This window comes from Diabrotica undecimpunctata, chromosome 5 (assembly GCF_040954645.1).
Source record: "Diabrotica undecimpunctata isolate CICGRU chromosome 5, icDiaUnde3, whole genome shotgun sequence".
Lineage (NCBI taxonomy): Eukaryota > Metazoa > Arthropoda > Insecta > Coleoptera > Chrysomelidae > Diabrotica > Diabrotica undecimpunctata.
The window spans coordinates 16017865-16037876 of NC_092807.1; positions in this window are offsets into that span (position 1 = coordinate 16017865).

Sequence of the window (20012 nt, forward strand, 5' to 3'; positions counted from 1 at the left end):
GACAAATCCAATGGTAATAATTTTGTAATTATGTACACCAACTTTGGCTGATGCTGGAGAATCAGACGCTTCATCATTATTGTCCACAATTTACTTACAAAATTTCGGTTTCTCCGGATTGTGCCTGTCAAGATTGGGATAAAGAATGTTAGGTCCATAGGAAAGATAAAACATTTAAACAAGATAAAAATAATATAGTCTATAGTGTCGCTTATCGGCATTGTAAATTGTCCTTTATTGAGTAAACTGGTCGTTCCTTTGGAGGCCTTATTTATCATCGAAGGGATATCAATTGTTCTAAACACACGTATGCCTTATTTGTTCAATTTTTCACATACAAAAAATCATGTCAGTTTTTCGCTAAATTAATTAATATCATTATACCTCAATTTTAAAGTAATAACCGTACTCCAACCCTTCCTACCCTCACTTTTACTCTACTCCTTTAGAAATAGAGACAGTTTTAAAATAGCAAACGAAACAGACTCTCCCGTGCCTGTTGACTATCGCTAGCAACAGAAGTACTCTCTCTCTACTGTTGACCGCCACTAGCAGCACACGTGCTCTCTTGGCTGTTAACTTTCGCTAGCAACAGACATCCTCTTTCTCTCTTTTTTGACTGCTGACTGCCGCTAGTAACAGACATTCTCTCTCTCGTTTATAGTTACCCGAAAAATACCGCGAATCCTCTTTCGAATCGCATACAGACGCAAATGTGCTCTATCTCTTGATCTTAGTGTTAATACCGCAAAACACGTGTTTAAAAACCGGTAAACAGAGCTTCTCTATACGAGAAATAACCGCAAGTGAAAGCCTAGAAATACCGCGAGTGTGTGTGTGTAACAGCAGTATTGGTAAGACTTTTTATAAACTTAAATTGGCTATTATTTTTATAATCCTTTGCTACCTAATCTAATTTATTTGAACTTTAAGTGCTATCTCCGCGGACTTTTGCGACGGCTGCTCTGAAAAGTTCATTTGATGTACATCTGTACCATTTTTTTAAGTTGCGTAGCCATGACATTCTACGCCTCCCTATGCTTCCCCTTCCTTGGATCTTTCCCTGCATAATCAGTTGGAGCCAGGTGTATCTCTCTCCAGTATTCCAATTTTCTTGTTTTAATTGTATTTAAAAATCCTATTTCTTTATTCATCCTTCTCAGAGTCGCTTTGTTTGTGACGTGTTCTGTCCACGATATTTTCCGAATTCTTCTGTACACCCACAGCTCGAATGATTCCAGTTTTTTCATTGACGTCGCATTCAAGGTCCAAGCTTCCATTCCCTAAAACAAAGTCGAAAGAACATAGCATCTCGCCAACCTAACTCTTAGTTCCAATTTTAAATCCCTTGTACATAGCACTCTTCTCATTTTGTTGAAATTTGCTCTAGCCTTTTCTATTCGGATTTTGATCTCCTGGATGTAATCATTTGCGGAGTTAATCATTGTTCCCAGATATGCATATTTGTGCACTTGGTTGGTTCCGTTTATTAGAAGATTCTCGTTATTTCTTTGAGTTTTCGATATTCTCATAAATATTGTCTTCTTGACGTTCAGTGTTATACCGTACTCTTTTCCATACTCCTCTATTCTGGTCACCAATCTGTGAAGATCTTCAATATTTTCGGCTAATATCACAGTGTCGTTTGCATATCTAATGTTGTTAAAGGAAATTCCATTTACCTTTATTCCAGCTGTTTCACGCTCAAGTGAAATTTCAATTTTTTTCTGACAGCTTTTCGTTAACGCGTACTTTTGCTCCCTGTTTATAGTATAAATTTGATATAATCCTTAATCCCATTTGAACCAGCCCTACTTAATGGAGTCTACAGTCTCCTGAATAGAGTCTAATTTCATACAATGAAATTATATTAATAATTTCAAATATGTACACCCTTTTTTGTACATTATCCACACACGTCTTGTCAACAAACAACTAGGCTTATTTTGAGAGTACAAAAATTTTAGCAACTGAAAATAGTTATTTCAAAAGAACTTTCCTTGAGATGTGTCACATTCTCAAATAACCTTCAACTATGAACAGGCGTAATGATATTTGGCCATCTCTGGTCAATTTATCATTCTCTTATTTTACACAACAAGTAAACTAACTGTCGTATAATTCACCCTGTAAATGATAGGCTATATAAAATTTATATGTATAATATCTCTTAAATGGTAATAGAGCAATTTTCCTTATGTGAACGATTTTCCAAATAAATTAGTTAACTTTCCAATATCATCGGTATGAACAATTAATCCCCTGAATTATTTTACCAATTTGTTGTTGGAATAGGCACTCAGTTCAAATTATCAAGAATCCGTTATTGGGTATCAAATACTTAAATGGTATATTACAACTATCATCAAGCTATTACACCAAAATAATAGTTTATCGTTTGACCTAAATCAGACTGGTGAACTTAAATGATGATGTCGATGGGGATTAATAACTTAAGTTCTGGCAAAAAGACCGCGAGACTTTCGATCGAGATAAAACTTGGGCGTATATTTTGCATAATTATTCGTTTGACTTAGAGTTTTGATAGCTCTATAAATAGAACAACTATTAGTTTTAATAAATAGCTGCTGCATTATCGAAAATCTATAACCAGATAATTAATCGGGATCGAACAAATTGCACAGAGTGTTTCAAAATTGTTGATTTTTAATGGAAATGCATCGGATTTTTAAACTATTTCGCTTATTATGTTTTTTGCATCTTATTTTGTGGTATGTTTTTGATACAATTATACCTTCATATATTTTGTAAAAAAACGAAACATTTCAAGCTACTAATCCTCTTGACTTCTGCTCATACGATGACCTCTATATAACATATAAGGCCGCCAGAAACGGAGGATGAGTTCAATCTATAACCCGCTGGTTTCTCCATTTCTACTTGGTTAGCCGAGAGATACAATAGATTGACTTTCATGTTTACAGAAACAGGACAAGCTAGCGATTAAGTAGGGCCATAATTAAAAATTGCATTAGTAATTCACGGAATTTCAGAACACGGCAACTGATTGCATAATTTATTAATAATAGTATTCTATTATTATTGGTGAATAATAATAACGCACATATGGTTAGAAGGAAGAAGAAGAAAGGATACCAGCACGATGGAAGGATAACATAATAGTGCCCATCCACAAAAAAGGGGACAGAACAAAATGCGCGAATTATAGAGGAATTTCACTCCTAAACACGGCATATAAAACCCTCTCAAACATCATTCTTAGTAGACTAATCTAGGGATGGCGGTTTTTGACAAAACACCGGTTTTCGGTTATACCGGTTTTTTTTTGCTTACGGTTTAACCTGGCGGTTATAACCGGCCAAAATAAACCGGTTTTCGGTTTTTTTAATAAAATAGGTTACAAAGTTACATTTACAATGCACTTTAGTTTGCGATACTACATTCGACTCGATATCAATATAATCAAAAATAGTACTATTAAAAGAACATCAATATAAATATAAATCTTTGCGTATAATCTTTATTAATAAGATTAATATATACATATTACAATAATATACAATAAAAGTATAATATAAGTAGAATGAAATAATATTTTAAGTAAAAAAGTATAGGTTAGAAGGTTAGAAATAGGTTAAATTATATGAAATGGATTTAGCATTATGTTGGCCAGTATTTTTCATGAAGCCTATGGAGAAAAACTCGTTCATATATATGTTGGTCGGTCAAGCGGCTTCTCTCATCTGACACAATATCATTCAATGATGACACCAGTCTCTCTGATGCCACCGAACTTCCAACCAACGACATGTATTTTTTAGCTATAAAAGCCAAGCCTGGCATACAGGTTCTGTTCTGCTCCTAGAATGAAAACGGATCACTTAATCTCGGCAGCAAAGGCTGCTGCAGGTATAGAGTCAATCAGAACTGGAACCACTGTTCACCAACTCCAGATCGTGTGAAGACCAAAGAGGGTTTGATTTTAAACTCACTTTAGTTTCTTCATTCTGGAAGGAGCAGGAAGGAGAAAGTTTTCCGATTTTGGTAAGATACATCCTAACTTCCGAGCCTAAATTGGATGTGACTGTCTCCGCCATAGACGGATTCAGATATAGTTTTTTGAACCTCGGGTCCGTGATTGTAGCATGGCAAAGCAGGGGGTTTCGTCAAAGCTTAGTGCCCCTCTCTTGAAGGCTAGTTATAAGCTTTTGGCATAACTGTTGGGCTGTACTAAGGTTTAGCTTGAGGTTTTTTAAAGATCTTTCGATAATCGACACAAGGGGGATAACATGGCTAGCAGTAATGTACTGGGAACCCGAGATCTCCTTTGTGGCCTCATCAAAAGGCGATAAAATTTCAGTAGTCAGATATAGAGAACAGTAAACCAAAATTATTATACTACTGCTCAACAAAGAGAGCTAAAATAATTCAGGTTCTATTGTCATTGAATATATTATGAGAGTAGAATATAATATGCAATTATTGAATTTAATTAATGATGCAAATTTAATTTATCATTTAAAAATATAATCTTCTAAAATACCCACCAATTTTCCCCTCCTCCCAAACCCAAAAAATTCCCCACCCCAACCATTTCAATTTATAAAAAATTTCCCAAAATCTTTCAAATGGGATTTAAAAAAAATTATATCAACATAAATATAAAAATAAATTGGATAATGCAATTCATCTTTTATTTTTACTACCATCAAAAAAAAATTTATCATGTATTACTTTTAACACGTTTGTATATTTGTACAACACATACATTTTAACTCATTTAATACTTCTTGTGTGGATGTATCGTTTTTAAAACGTAGGGAAATCCTTGGAGATTCGTATTCATAATCGGTAATTCGATATTCATAGTCAAAACATTATTTTTGGTAATCAGAAAAAGCCATTCTCCTACTTTCAATGTCAAGAGTCAAGTTTGAAAAATAGATGATGTACCAGATCGCTTCTTATGTAAATATTACGACTACAAATACCTTTTCAACGAAATATTATAATAAAACTTAATTGTGTCTGGCTGATGTGAGTTTGCACTTTCAGTTTGTTTCTGTATTTATAAAATAAAATAAAATTTGAATTATGGTTTTTATGGAATAATTACTTGGGAATAATAATTATGATTGGTATCCAAAATATTACCTAACCTAATCCTAATCACGGTAAAAACCTAATAACAGGTTTTTACTTTAAAAATACAAAACCGGTTATAACCGGGACAAAAAAACAACCGATAAAACCGGTTGTTGCGAAGTAAAAAAACCGGTTTTCGGTTAAAACCGGTAGGTTTTTCTCATCCCTAGACTAATCCCTTATGCTTATCTCCCTTATAGGCGAATATCAAGCCGGTTTTAGGGCAAACAGATCAACAATAGATCAACTATTCACGCTGAGACAACTTTTAGAAAAGGGATGGGAGTATAATAGACCCATACACAATCTTTTCATAGATTTTCGACAGGCATATGATAGCGTAGAAAGAAGCCAAGTATGAAATGCCATAGCGGAGTTCTCAATACCAAAGAAACTCATTCGGATGACCAAAGTCTGTATGAAGGGTGGAATATCTAAAGTACGTGTAAATAATAAACTGTCTGGCAGCTTTGAAATCAACAGTGGACTCAAACAGGGTGATGCGTTATCTCCACTACTTTTTAACCTTGTATTGGAGAAAGCCATGAGGTCGTCCGAAATAAAAACAGAATTGTTATCGGTTCAAGGTCACAAGCTATTACTCGCATATGTAGATGACATAGATCTCGTAGGAGACTCCATCCTATCCACGAAAGACATCTTCAACAACGTAGAAGGAGCAACAAGTGAAGTAGGACTGAAGATTAATGAAGAAAAGACGAAATATATGTGTATAAATAGAACGACACGAAGAGACAGAATAGTACAAAATGTGACGGTAAACACCTTCAATTTCGAAAGAGTACAACGTTTTAAGTATCTGGGGGCCGTAATCACAGCTGACAATATTGCTACTGAAGAAATAAAAGACAGAATCCAATCTGCAAACCGCTGTCTATTCGCACTGGATAAGCTCATAAAATCAAAAAATCTGACAAGAAGTTCAAAGATAAAAATCTATAAATCCATCGTCAGACCTGTAATAACATACGGATGCGAAACGTGGACCATGACCAAAGCAAACGAAGAAAAGCTCAGACGCTTTGAATGAAAAATACTTAGAAAAATATTCGGACCTCACCATGACATCACGACAAACCAGTATAAGATCAGAACCAATATCGAATTAAAAGCACTCTACAATGACGCCGATATTGTCCAAGAAATTAAATCACAGCGACTAAGTCTACAATGACGCCGATATTCTCCAAGAAATTAAATCACAGCGACTAAGATGGGCAGACACGTGCACAGACTGTATAACGAGAGACTTGTAAAACTGGTATGGGAGGAGAGTCCCACAGGCAAAAGACCACTCGGACGTCCCAGAATGCGATGGAGAGATAACATCGAAGCAGATCTCCGGAAAATGAACATTCCATTTGACCCTAGGTTGATGGAAGACCGAACAAATTGGAAACAAGTTGTACAGTCAGCCAACACCCACCCAGAGTTGTAGCGCTTCGTGATGATGATGATGATATTACTCTATTATTGTACGGTTGAATGCTTGAATAAATAAATTTTACAAATAAGAGGCACATATGGAGCACAGTTTTTTTTATTAAATCTTGCATAAGTACTTTCGCTCTCAGATGCCCTAGAAGATGCTCTTCCGGGGCATCTGAAATAATCCAATAACCGTTTTTCGAGTGAAAGAAAAGTAAGAAACTTCAAAAAACTCGAAGATGATGTAAAATAAAAGAATTGTATACCGCTTTAGACTTACTTTATCGAATATTTCTGACTATGCAGCATATTATTAAATGTTATAAACATTGAATTACATTTCCACAAAAACTAACACTGGACAAACAGTTTAAAAATTGTTTGAGTTCTATATTGTGGGCAACGTCAGAAGACATAATGGCTCCTAGTTGTTCAGATTTAATAGAAATAAATATGTTTATGAGAGTAATAACTAACAGGTTAACGTCGAAGCTCGATAGCTATCAACCGGTAGAGCAGGCAGGATTCCGAAAGGGTTACAGTACAGCGGATCATCTTCTTACAGTCAGAACGCTAATAGAGAAAGCCAATAAATATCACTTTAACTTATACATTGGCTAACTGCACAATTTGCTTCCATCTTGAACAGTCGTCCATCGTCCGGTTGGGTCAGTGGGTAGCCCCATTGTTCTTAGATCTGACCATATATTGTCTCCCCATTTCATGCGTGGATGTCCTAAGGGCCTTCTTTCTGTGGGGGCTTCCTTCCATATTAGCTTGGCAAGGCGGTTATTAGGAAGTCTATGGACATGGCCAGCATCTTAGACGTTGGGATTTATTCTCTTGGACTATATCGCTCGCTGTATATATCTGCTTGACCTCAGCATTTGTTCTCATTCGGTATTGGTTGCTATTAATGTCGTCATAAGGCTCAAAGTCTCTTCTGAGGATTTTCCTCTCAAAAACATCTAAGTTTTCTTTCAGTTTCTCCCGATACGGGACAGACTCCCGATACAGAATGCTCATACATAATATTTACAAAAAAGCTACAATGAAAATACAAATAGATGCGAAAACCAAAGCTATACGAATCAACAGAGGATTTCGCCAGGGAGATGTTATCTCACCAAAGCTATTCACACTTGGACTGGAAGACGTGTTCAAAGACATTAACTGGGTAGATAAAGGAATAAATGTTATTGGAAGAAAACTGAGTCATTTGAGATACGTTGATGACATTTTAATATTCGCTATAAGTTTCGAAGAACTACGGAACATGATAACGCAACTATTTCAAGTTTCGGAAAAAGTAGGTCTTAAGATGAACTTTAAAAAAACAAAAATAATGACAAATACACCGAATATTAGAAAAATAACGTTAAACAACTTAATTTTGAAACATTAAGCGAGTACATCTACCTGGGACAGATAATGAAAGTTAACAAAGAAAAATGAAACTGCCGAAATTACCAGAAGAATATGGTTAGCATGGGCAGGATTTGGAAAAGTCTTACGAAAAATAACAAACCAAACTCTAAGATACAGAGTAAGAAGTGAGGAAATACGAGCGAGGTGTGGAATAGAGGAAATAAACGCGTGGACCAAAAGAAGAAAAGTGGAATGGAATCAACACATCGAAAGAATGACAGAAAATAGAATAGTACGAATAGCAAGAGACAAATCGCCAAATGGAAGAAGATCATTGGGACAACCGAGGAAAAGATGGTCAGACAACGTCAATTGAGGCTAAAAACCAAAGTAAAACAGGCATTAAGCCTATTTATAAAGTAGGAAGAAGAAGAAGAAGGAATAAAGCTATCTTTGTGATGAAGAAGAGCTTTTCTGCAAGTTTAAGTTTTGCTCTATTGAGAAGCTTATGGATGATATTAGGATCATAACCATTATTGAAAGCAATTTGCTTAAGAGTAAGAGTTGAAGTTCTAATTATAGTGAACATTTGGGAAGCCTATGGATGTAACTATTGATAGCAGCTATTTTATGTTGGGTTGGATAATTAGATGTTTTATGTGTAACAATATCTGTTTGAGTAGGTTTTCAGTAAATATTATACACTAGATAATATTTATTATGAGTTATAAATATATCCAAGATGTTCAACTTGCTCTCATATTCTGGTTTCAATGTAAAAGGAATGTTAGGATGGAGTTTATTAACATCATCCAGAATCTGTATGGCATCATCTTTGGTTCCCTGTGTAATCATCAACATATCTAGACCAAAAAAATTATTTTGTTTTTGTAGTTAACGAATTTCTGTTCTAAGCTGTCTTTAGCGTAAACCTGTTTAGCTATGGGCTTTGTACTATCACCTTTTTTAACTGATATTTTCTGATAGCCAACAATGTAACTGGTGTATATAGGATACTGTACCACACGGAATGAAGATGGCAGCGGGACTACCCCGCAGGTAGGACACGACTGTGTTGCAGCAGTTTGTAAAATGCATCTTTGTATGGCTTTAATTCGTACATCTCGGTGAGGGGCGACTCTGAGTGCTGGAACTGTAGATGGAAGCGGCGATGTTAATTAATACTTGCAAGTAGTGAGCTTTGCTAATTTAGTTCGTACTACCCGTAGTTATATGGATTGCCAGTACGATGTAGAAATAAATTATGTTTAATATATATATCAAGTTGCGAAACTGCAACAACTCCATTTTTAATGGATCCAAAAAAATTAGCTAATTAGCTGAAAACAGCTAATTTATGTTAAGTAAGTACATAATTTATAAAGAGTATGTTTCAACTTTGAATATTGGCTGAATGGATCAAGCAATCCAAAGCCATTAAAAAAAATCGAATATGCCACGTTATTTAGTATTTGGTTGGCAGGGTGCTGAGTGAGTCTGCTCCTTCGTTTACAACAGTAAAATATTAGGAATCAGAGTTCAAACGAGCTACCAAGACGTTATATTGTACTGATCAACCAAATGAGGTGACGATACCAGAAACGATGAAGAAAATGATACTAGATGATTGTCGACTAAATATGCCCGAGCTAGCACACTTCGTAGGCATTTTAAAGTGTGATAAATCGCATATTAATAGAAAATTTATATATGAGAAAGTTGCTTAAAAGACCTCGAAAATCCTGGAGGAACGAAGTAGACGACGCCATGAGTAAGAGAGGCCTAAACGATGGAGAATGGAACAGCAGAGAGAGATGGAAACGGTTAAGTGAGGGAAGGCAGTGAATACTGTAGAATCCCTGAATATATATATATATATATATATATATATATATATATATATATATATATATATATATATATATATATATATATATATATATATATGCTTAAAATATGGATACCACATTTTCTCATACTCGTGTCATGAATATGTTTTTTCAATTAAACGTGTATCATAGTTTTACAGCAACAAGTTTCACAGACTTTTTACCCCTTTTTGTAGCCATAGATGAAACATGGGTCCATTAATTTACATGTGAGACAAAAGAACAGTAAAAACAGTGGACTCAAAGAAGAGAACTGGCTCCAAAGAAGGCGAAGACCATTTTATCTGCAGACAATTTTATGGAGTCGGTTGGGATGCACGTGGGATCAATTTCACAAATTATCTTGAAACGGTAAACATGATTAACGGTCAAATTATTGCAACAGTTGAGGGAAGAAATCTAGCACAAATGGCCGCATTTAACTAAGAAGAAAATGTTGTCTTGAAAAGGACTATGCGCCAGCTCAAAAATCCATTATTGTAATAATAAAATTCGTAAACTGTGTTGGTAATTTATTCATCTAGGTACGGTACAAAACAGTCATCAGACCAATAATGACATAAGCGGCAGAAACAAGACCTGACACAGAGAGAACAAAAAGGATGTTAGAAACAGCGATTCAGAGATGAAAACATTTAGAAAAATTGATGGTAAGACACTATGAGACAGAGCTAGAAGTACAGATATACGACATAGATGCAAGGTGGAGAACATCAAAAACTGGGTAAGAAATAGAAGAGTAGAATGGAACGATCATATAAGCTGAATGACAACAAATAGAGTAGTAAAGACGGCCAGAGACGGTTCCCCAATAGGAAGACGATCAGTGGGAAGACCACGCAAACGATGGAATGACAACTTACTGGAGTGGCACATTGAAAAACAGAAGAAGGTACGATGTATAATATTTGGTACTAACTAGCTTTCAAATTAATTATTCTTTTATTTGTTTAGTTGTAACATTTATTTTTTTGCAAAATATATTTCAAGAACGATTTCCAAAGTGAAACGTCAAATAATATCATATTTTAAACTAAAATTATGGTTTCTTACCAGTAAAACAGTATTATATTAAGACGCTATTAGTAAATAGGTTTAAAACAAAATCAAAATGTTACATAGTTTTATAGCTGGTGCGAAAAGAGTTTTTTGCATTATGTAAACAAACAAATTTTTTTTGCCACAATTTACTGCTTGTACACAAAACAATTACTTTCAAAATACGGACATTATCTTATTATTTCGATCTGATATTTCTATTTAAGGAATTGAATCGTGAAAACACTGCCATATTTCACCAGTTAAAAACACTGAAACTAGGTCTTGATCGGAATACCAAATGCATCTAAAACTGTCGAAGTGGGCACCGTTACATTCGTCCTGTTACCCCCACGTCTAATATATATACCTTAAGTTTTATTAAGAAATTTGCTGACCCCACTTCAGGTAACTTTAACTCTCGACAAAGTAAGTTTCCTGGAAAAGAAAAATAGAATGACGTTCGGAAAATCCACAGATTTCGTCTGAAAGTGCATACGCGGGAAATAAATTAGGTTGACTATAGTAGTTTACTGATTTTTGAGTTATATCATTTATTTGTATTCGCGGTTTCGCTGTCGAATATGAAATCAGAAAGTAAACAAAAGTTTTATTTGAGTTTGTTAAAGTTAGCCATAAATTTAAGGAAATCAGTGACGGAACTTTACTGAGTTTAGCTTTAAGGATTCAATAAAAGATAGCTATTTTTAGATTGCAGACATTGATCCAATACTGTTTCTATCATAAAGGATATTCTAACTTACATAATATGCAGCTTTAATATTTGATCTTAACATTAGCGTAAAATTACTTAATAGAACAAATATAAAAAAGTGTCTCTTTTCCAAAAAATTAATCATCTATATAAACAGTTAAGTAACAAATACCTCGTTTATAAACATTTTGTAGTAACTTAAGTAATCCTTGGTTTCTTGTTAACGACTCCTTTAACCACATAGAAGATGAGGTCTCCCGCTTACAATCCACTAAGAAGAAAAGTCTTACCAGCAAATTAAACCGTTTAATTTTGCAAAAACAACATACAAGTACCTCAACACTTGCATAAGTTTCCAGGTTACCAATTTTATCCTAGAGTCTTAAATCTAGGTAACACTAACTTTTCAGAGGACGAATTGTATTTTTTAGGATTAGGCCTTAAGTTTTCTTGTCAGAATTTTAGGTTAGCTGACTCAGTGCTAGAAGGCTTTGCAGTGGAGCTAGATACTCTAATAGAAGGTATGACAAACAATGCTGAAATTAAACAATATTTGAGAAACTCTTGCATTAGCTTACTTCAACAATAACAATGTAAGTACAAATGTAATTTTCAGAGAAATCAACACTCTTTTAAAAAACAAAAGGATTTGCTACAATTTGCTACAATCAATTAAACGAAGAAAGCTTTTAACCAGTGCGTTCTACCAGTCCTCACATACCGAGCAGAAACCTTAACTCTCACAAAAACATCAGCCGAAAAATTGAGTAGGACACAACGAAGGATGGAGAGATCAATGCTTGGAATAAGCTTAAGAAATAGAATAAGAAACGAGGAAGTTCGTAGACGAACCGGAGTGGAAGACATTATCGAACATATTACAAGGCAAAAATGGAGATGGGCAGCACATGTTGCAAGAATGAAAGACGACAGTTGGACAAAAAAATTGCTTGAGTGGAGACCAAGGGCTGACAAGCGAAGCCGAAGAAGACCCCCAACGCGATGGACCGACGACCTCAAAAGAACCGTGACCAATTGGATAGCAGAGGCGCAGAACAGAAGCAGATGGAAAAGTGTAGAGGAGGCCTATGTTCAACAATGGACAACTCAGGGCTGATTTATGATAGTGATGATGAATTAAACGAAAAATCGATAGAGATTCTCTACTACTTAGCGAGGCTGATAAGGTAAATTGTGTTGTGATTTTAGAACAAATTTAATACATAGAGAAAGTAAAATCTTTCCTTTCAGATAACAGTTTTGAAGTTTTGGAAAAAAGTCCACTTAACACCTTTATTAATAAAACAAAAGCAATGGTTAAATTGTTTAATGATACTATTACTAAATATAACAACAGAAAGTTAACTGTATCTAATCCTATAATAGTCATAGTCATAGTCATAGTCATAGTCATCTTTATTGATCCTTTAAGACATTCAAAATAAATGTATAGGATACGTCACTACAGAATTTGGTATAAAAAACATTAATGTGTATAATACAATATTCACAGTGTAAAAAAAATTGATAAAACATAAAATATATAAAATAACATTTTTACAAGTAAACTATGAAGCTATTGCAGTTTGTCCTCAAGATATTCATTTATAGAATAATATGCTTTTCTTAAGAGTAAATCTTTAACATTTTTTTTAAATTTAGAGATAAGTGGTATTTCTTTCACAGTTTTTGGCAAATGATTGTATAAGGTCAGTCCCATATATCTGAAGCAATTTTGAAATTTGGATGTTCTGTGTTTACGAACTCGTAAAGATTCAGCACTTCTTGTATTGTAGTAGTGATTGTCTGAATTTACTGGAAATGTATTGATTTCCTCTTTGACATAAAGTAAACATTTATAGATATATAGGCAGTAGAAAGTTAAAATTTGATGTTTAATAAAAACTGGTTTACAAGACTGTTGATAATCCAAATTAAAAATTTTACGGATAATTTTTTTTTGGTTAATGAACACTTTGTTACTATCTACTGAGTTCCCCCACAAAATTACATTGTAGCACATGTGGCTGTAAGCAAGGCTATAATAAACGTTCATTAATGCCGAGATGGGTAGTGTGTTTTTAATTCTAGATATAGCATAAAAAGCTTTATTCAATTTCATGTTCACTGAATTCACTTGCTCTGACCATTTGAGATTACAATCAATGAATACACCCAAAAACTTTGTAGAGTGAGTGGAAGATAACATATTGTTTCTATCGTGGATGGTTAAGATATAGTCATATTTAGATGAGTTGTATGAATGAACATAAATAATTTGCGTCTTGTCAATGTTTAATATTAGTCTGTTGGTATTACACCAGCGTATAAAGCAGTCAACAACAGTCTTCATTGTCATTTTTAATTCCTCTAGTGTACGTGCGGAGACTATTAACGAGGTATCATCAGCAAACATTGATATTATAAGTACCCTTATGTGATCTGGTAGGTCATTAATAAAAATTAGGAATAATAATGGTCCCAGCACGGATCCCTGTGGTACTCCTTTATTTGTCGTGTATGGTTCTGAGCTTGATTCTTTCATCTTAACAACACTCTTCCTGTCACTTAAGAAATTTATTATCCATTCTAGAAATATCCCTCTAAAACCAACGTTATATAATTTATTACGAATAAATGTTATGTCTAAGCAGTCAAAAGCACGTGATAGATCAAAAAATAGTCCTGCCACGTGGTTTCTACTATCTAATTCATCATAAATACGCTCAAACAAGCTGCATGCAGCCGTGAGTGTTGACTTTTTTGATCTAAAGCCGTATTGGGTTGGAGTTAATAAATTGTATTCTTCTATAAAATTTAACATTCTGTTGTATACAACCTTCTCTATTACTTTTGAAATTATGCTAAGGACAGATACTGGTCTATAATTTGAAATATCATGAGGGTCATTCTTTTTGAAGATTGGAATAACTTTTGCCATTTTAAATATGGATGGAAATTGGCTGGTTGTTATTGAGAGATTAACTAAATTGGTTAAAGGAATCGATATATGATCACTTATCAGTTTTATTATTTTTACAGATATGTTATCAATACCAGTACTAGGCTTATTTTTTAGTTGGTCGATTGTATTTTTTATTTCAATTGGAGTTACGGGTAAAAAGAAAAATGTTTTGTTACACATTTTTGAGGTAGTACAAGAAGAAGGTAAGGATGTGCCAAAATGAGTTTGAAGATTGTATTCTGTAATTGTAGCAAAATATGAGGCAAACGAATTAGCAATATCACAAGACTTGGTAATAATTTTATTATCATAATGTAGAATAATATCAGACCTGTTTTTTTGCCTACCAGTTTCACTGTTTACTAAATTCCAAATTGTTTTTGGTATATTGTAAGATTGATTAATTAAGTCACTATGAAAGTTTTTTTTAGTATTTATTAATAGAGAATTATATTCTTTTTTTGCCTGTTTATAGGTATCTTGAGACTCGAGACTCCCTATATTTTTTGCTATCCAGTGTAGATTTTTTAGTTTTTCACTAGCGTGTCTTACCTCATTTGTTACCCATGTAGCCTTATTTGTTTTGTGTGCTTTATACCGTGTTTTTATTGGACAATATAAATTTAGATTGTAATCTAAAATGCTAACAAATGAATTTGTGGCATATTCAGCATTCAATTGTGAATAAACTTCATCAAAAACTGTAGAAGAAATCCCTGCTTTAAACATCAGCATATTTTCATCTGACATATCCCTGTAACTGATGGGTTTTTTATCTTTTTTCGATACTTTATTGGCTTGCAAATTTACACTAAGTGAAAATACTTTATGGTCACTGAAGTGACCCTCGAACACATTTGATTTATAAAGATGTGGTTCGATATTTGTCAATATGTAATCCAATTTTGTAGATGATGTTTTACCTACTTTATCTACGAAAACTCTTGTAGGAGCCTCAGATGTGATTCTCAGATTATAACTTACTAAAAACTCGTTAAAAGATTGCTTATTATTAGACATGACAAGATAATCAATGTTTAGATCCCCACAAATATAAATATCATGATATGACTTACTGCATAGCTCCAATATATTATGTAATTTACACAGAAAACTCTGAACTTCTCCTGATGGCGAACGATAAACACTAATAACACAAATTTTCCTATTGGCTATAAACAAAGAAATCGCACAGCACTCACACACCATTTCTTCACTAAAGTTAGAGACATCTAATGTTTTGAATTTAATATCAGTTTTGATGTAGATGATGGATCCTCCATGGATATGGAACTTTCGACAAAAATAAGAGGCGATGTTGTATCCATTCAGGGTCATAAATTGGATGTTTTCTTCAGTACACCAATGTTCTGATAGACAAATTATATCAGGTGTTTCCTGCAATGTTAAGACTTCAAGTTTGAGTAACTTATTTGTCAAAGATTGAGCATTTAGTTGCAATATTTTTAAACAACTGTCTGGTGATGATAAAAGTAACGTTTGTCTTGGATTTATACCTGGATTATACTTCCTAAAATCCATAAACACAATTGTCCCATAAGGCCTGTTGTAAGTTTCTGTAACACTCCAGTTTCTAAATTATCAGAGTTTATTTACAACACAATTCAGTTTATCACTAATTTTAAACCATAACAGTTTCTTTACGTTAGTTTAAGTTTACCATAACAAATTCTTTAAATCTAGCAGAACGTTTAAATAACATTAAAATAGAAGAGAGTTTTTATTTAGTTTCTTTTGATGTTTTCAATTTGTTTAATTCTGTACCAAGAGATCAAACATTACCTTTGATACACAACCTTCTAAACAATTGCAACATACCAGCAAAAGACAAAGATGCCATCTTAACTATGCTTAAATTTTGTGTCGATTAGGATTTCTTCCAATTTAATGAAAAAATATAAAAACAACTAACAGGTTTAGCGATGAGATCTATATTATCACCTTTTCTAGCTGATATTTTCTTAGACAGCTTGGAACAGAAATTTGTTAACAACAACAACAGAATAGTTTTTTGGTCAAGATATGTTAATGATTGTATAGCTCTCATACAGGGAACCCAAGATGATGCTTTACAGATTCTGGATGATCTTAATAACCTCCATCCTAACATCTCTTTTACAGTGGAACCAGAATCTGACAATAAGTTGAACTTCTTGGATATGACCATATCTTGTAAAAAAGATTCTCTAGAGTACAATATTTACAGAAAACCTACTCAAACAGATCATGTTATACATGAAACATCTAATCATCTAACCCAACATAAAATGGGTGCTTTCCACAGTTATATTCATAGGTTACTCAAATGTCCACTTTCTAAGGATAACTTGAATTTAGATCTTAATACTCTCACTCATTATTAAAAGCAATATGCTTTCAATAAGGGTTATGATCCGAACATTATCCATAAGCTTCTAAATAGAGCTAAACTTAAAATTGCAGAAAAGCTTGCTTTTCTAGATAGAGAATTTGATAGATCTCAAATATGTCAACACGCATGGGATAATGAACATAGGATTCAATGGAATGATTCAAATACAGCCCTAAAAGAAACGGATGGTAAAAAGAGAAAAATCAAAGAAGCGGCTCTAATTATGCTAAATGAGACCCGTTGTGTCGCAAATTCCTCGGCAGAATGTAGTAGGATCTGGTTACCCATATTACAAGAGGAAGTTATTAAAAGGAAAATATCAGTAGTAGTAAGTCGGTAACATATAGAGAATACGTCATTTACGTTTTTTAAATAACAAACATATAAAATCAGAATTTGGTGTTTATTGAAAGTAAACTAAATGCACGACCAAATACTTACCATGTCGGAATAGTATTACGAGGTTTTTTCCCTGGTTTTTCCCTCATAATTTACTATGGAATCACTAACAGGAGATTTTTACTGTTATCATGGCATTTTTTTGTCTTTTTAAAGACGAATTACATGCTATGATTTTTTCTGACGGATATTTTCAAGTTAAAGTTGATTTCATGTAATCGAATGAACTATCTTACAAGTAAAGTCGTCCCAGGAACGCAACTCAACATTATTGGCAATATCATTCTAAAGTCGTCTACTTTAAAATGTATAATATATGTCTGAATTGTCAATATAAATGAGTCAGATAAAATTAAATTATTAGAAGAATTTTTCACCAAGTAACAAAAAAACAAAATTTGTTTAATTTACTAATGTTTGTATTTTGGGAACGATTTCCGAAGTGGAAATTGAAACGTCAATAAACGTACTTTAACCTTTTTTTGTGGCTTATTCCCGTTTAAATAGTAATTACTTTAACATGCTACAACAAAATAGCTTCAGAACAATACATATTAGTGAGGTTTAGATTTTTTTTTGTTCTTTTGTTTACCGCCCAATGTTTATACTTTTTCTTTTTTAGGACAATCTTTATATTTGTCCTTTTGTGTAGATACTAATTTTATCTGCCGTATTTTTAAAATCAAATTTTTGTGTCGTTCTCCATACATTCGATGGGCTTGCAGATATTCTCCTATAAAATAAACAAGGCTAAGTTGCTTTCATAAATTTATCTACACCAAAGAATGATATTTTATGTATTTTTTGGCTTCTGAAACAAATTGAAGGAACAACAACATTTTAAAAACGATTTTAATATTTTTTTCAGGCCCTATAGAGATGCAAGAAGTTTTCTTTTACCACCGAGCGGTGAATTATTTAGTTTTCTATCCCTTTTTTGGCGAATGTATTTTTCTTCAAGCCATAATTCTGTTAGGCATCCACCCGCGTTTACTTATTTAAGTTATTCGTCAGAGGGCGTATGTGAAATGACTAATAATGAGCCTTTCTTCGTACAACATTTCGACTGAATTGAATTTTATATAAACGCGCGTTGCGAAATTTCAAATTTTTAATCAAGAAATAAAAGAGTTTTTAACACAATAAGTACGTTTTTATTTGGTTGGAAAAAATCGTGTTGAATGAGAACAAAAATAAATTTAAATTACTGTGCTTTATCATCGTGTCAAACTCCGTTTGACAAATAAAGGAACTGCCATCGAAAATGGATTTTTCATATAACTTAACTTCAAACTTATGTTATTTCTGATGACTTTTTAATTGGTTACCTTTTATTCCTTTCCAACATATTTTCACAATAATTAATTCAAGAACCCGACTTTTTTAAGTGTAGCATAAATGCCAAATGTGTTATGAATTTGTCAAAATATTTATCATTTTACCAAATTTTTCTTGGGTGATAACAGTTTTTTCAATAAATTGTGCGATTTGATAAGAAAAATACAATTTTATTGTTTGAAATATACTTTATTGTTCAGTATTGTCTCCCTAAACATCAATACACTTGTTCCAACAAATTTGTTTCCAACAAATGCTTTCCAACAGCTTTCATAGCTGTTATGACCTCATTATTTGATGAAAAACGCTTTCCACGCGTAAATTTTCTTAGGTATTGAAAGAGATGGAAGTCGCTAGGGGCCAAATCTGGTAAATACAGTGGATCCTTCTACAATTAGAACTTAAATTCATGGATTTTAACCATTATCAAAATAGTCATATGAAACGGTGCATGGTTCTGATAAAAAATGATTTTTTTTTTCGGCAAACCGAGTCTTTGTATAAGAATTTTTCCTTCAAGTAGTCTAAAACATTACAATAATATTCAGACTTTATTGTTCTACCAGTTTGCCAATAATCCACGAACGAAACTTCTTTCATATTTCAAAAAAACCGATGGTAACATCTTCTTGGCCGATTTCTGGACACGAACTCGTTTCGGAGCCTAAGAACCGGATGGCAATCACTCTTTAGCATCGTGTTTTGATTTAAAATTATGGTGGTAGATTGAAGTTTTATCCATAGTGGTAAATAGATGCACAAAATCTACTTTATCCTTTCAAAAACGCTCTAAATATTGCCGAGAAAGTCGCCTTCGAATGAGTTTTTGTTCCATTTTTAGCGAATACGGCACCCATTGTGAACACAGCTTTCACACAACCCAATACTTGAGTCAAAATATTGCTTACACTGCCCAATGAAATGCCTATGGCTTCTACTGAATCTCTTTTAGTCACTCGACAATTATCCAATACAATATCTTATATTTTTTTTATGATTTCTGGTGTTGTTGAAGTTTTTGGACGTCTTCGGCGTGGATTGTCTTTAAGGCTTGTACGATTACGTTTAAATCCAACAACCCACCTTTCTGTTATAGTAATTAAAGACGCAGAGTTCTTATACTTATTCTTATAAACATTTGTCCATAAATGTATGGTAATATATTGAATATTGAATATTATGGATACCACCATATGGTTCATTTTCAGGGAAAGGTAAAGGATTTTTATTTCGAACGGATGAACATGTGGATCCCCATTTAGGATCTTTTGATCCTCTTCAGTTTAGCTTTGAATGTGTTGTGGTAAAGCAGAACAGCCCAAAAAATACAAT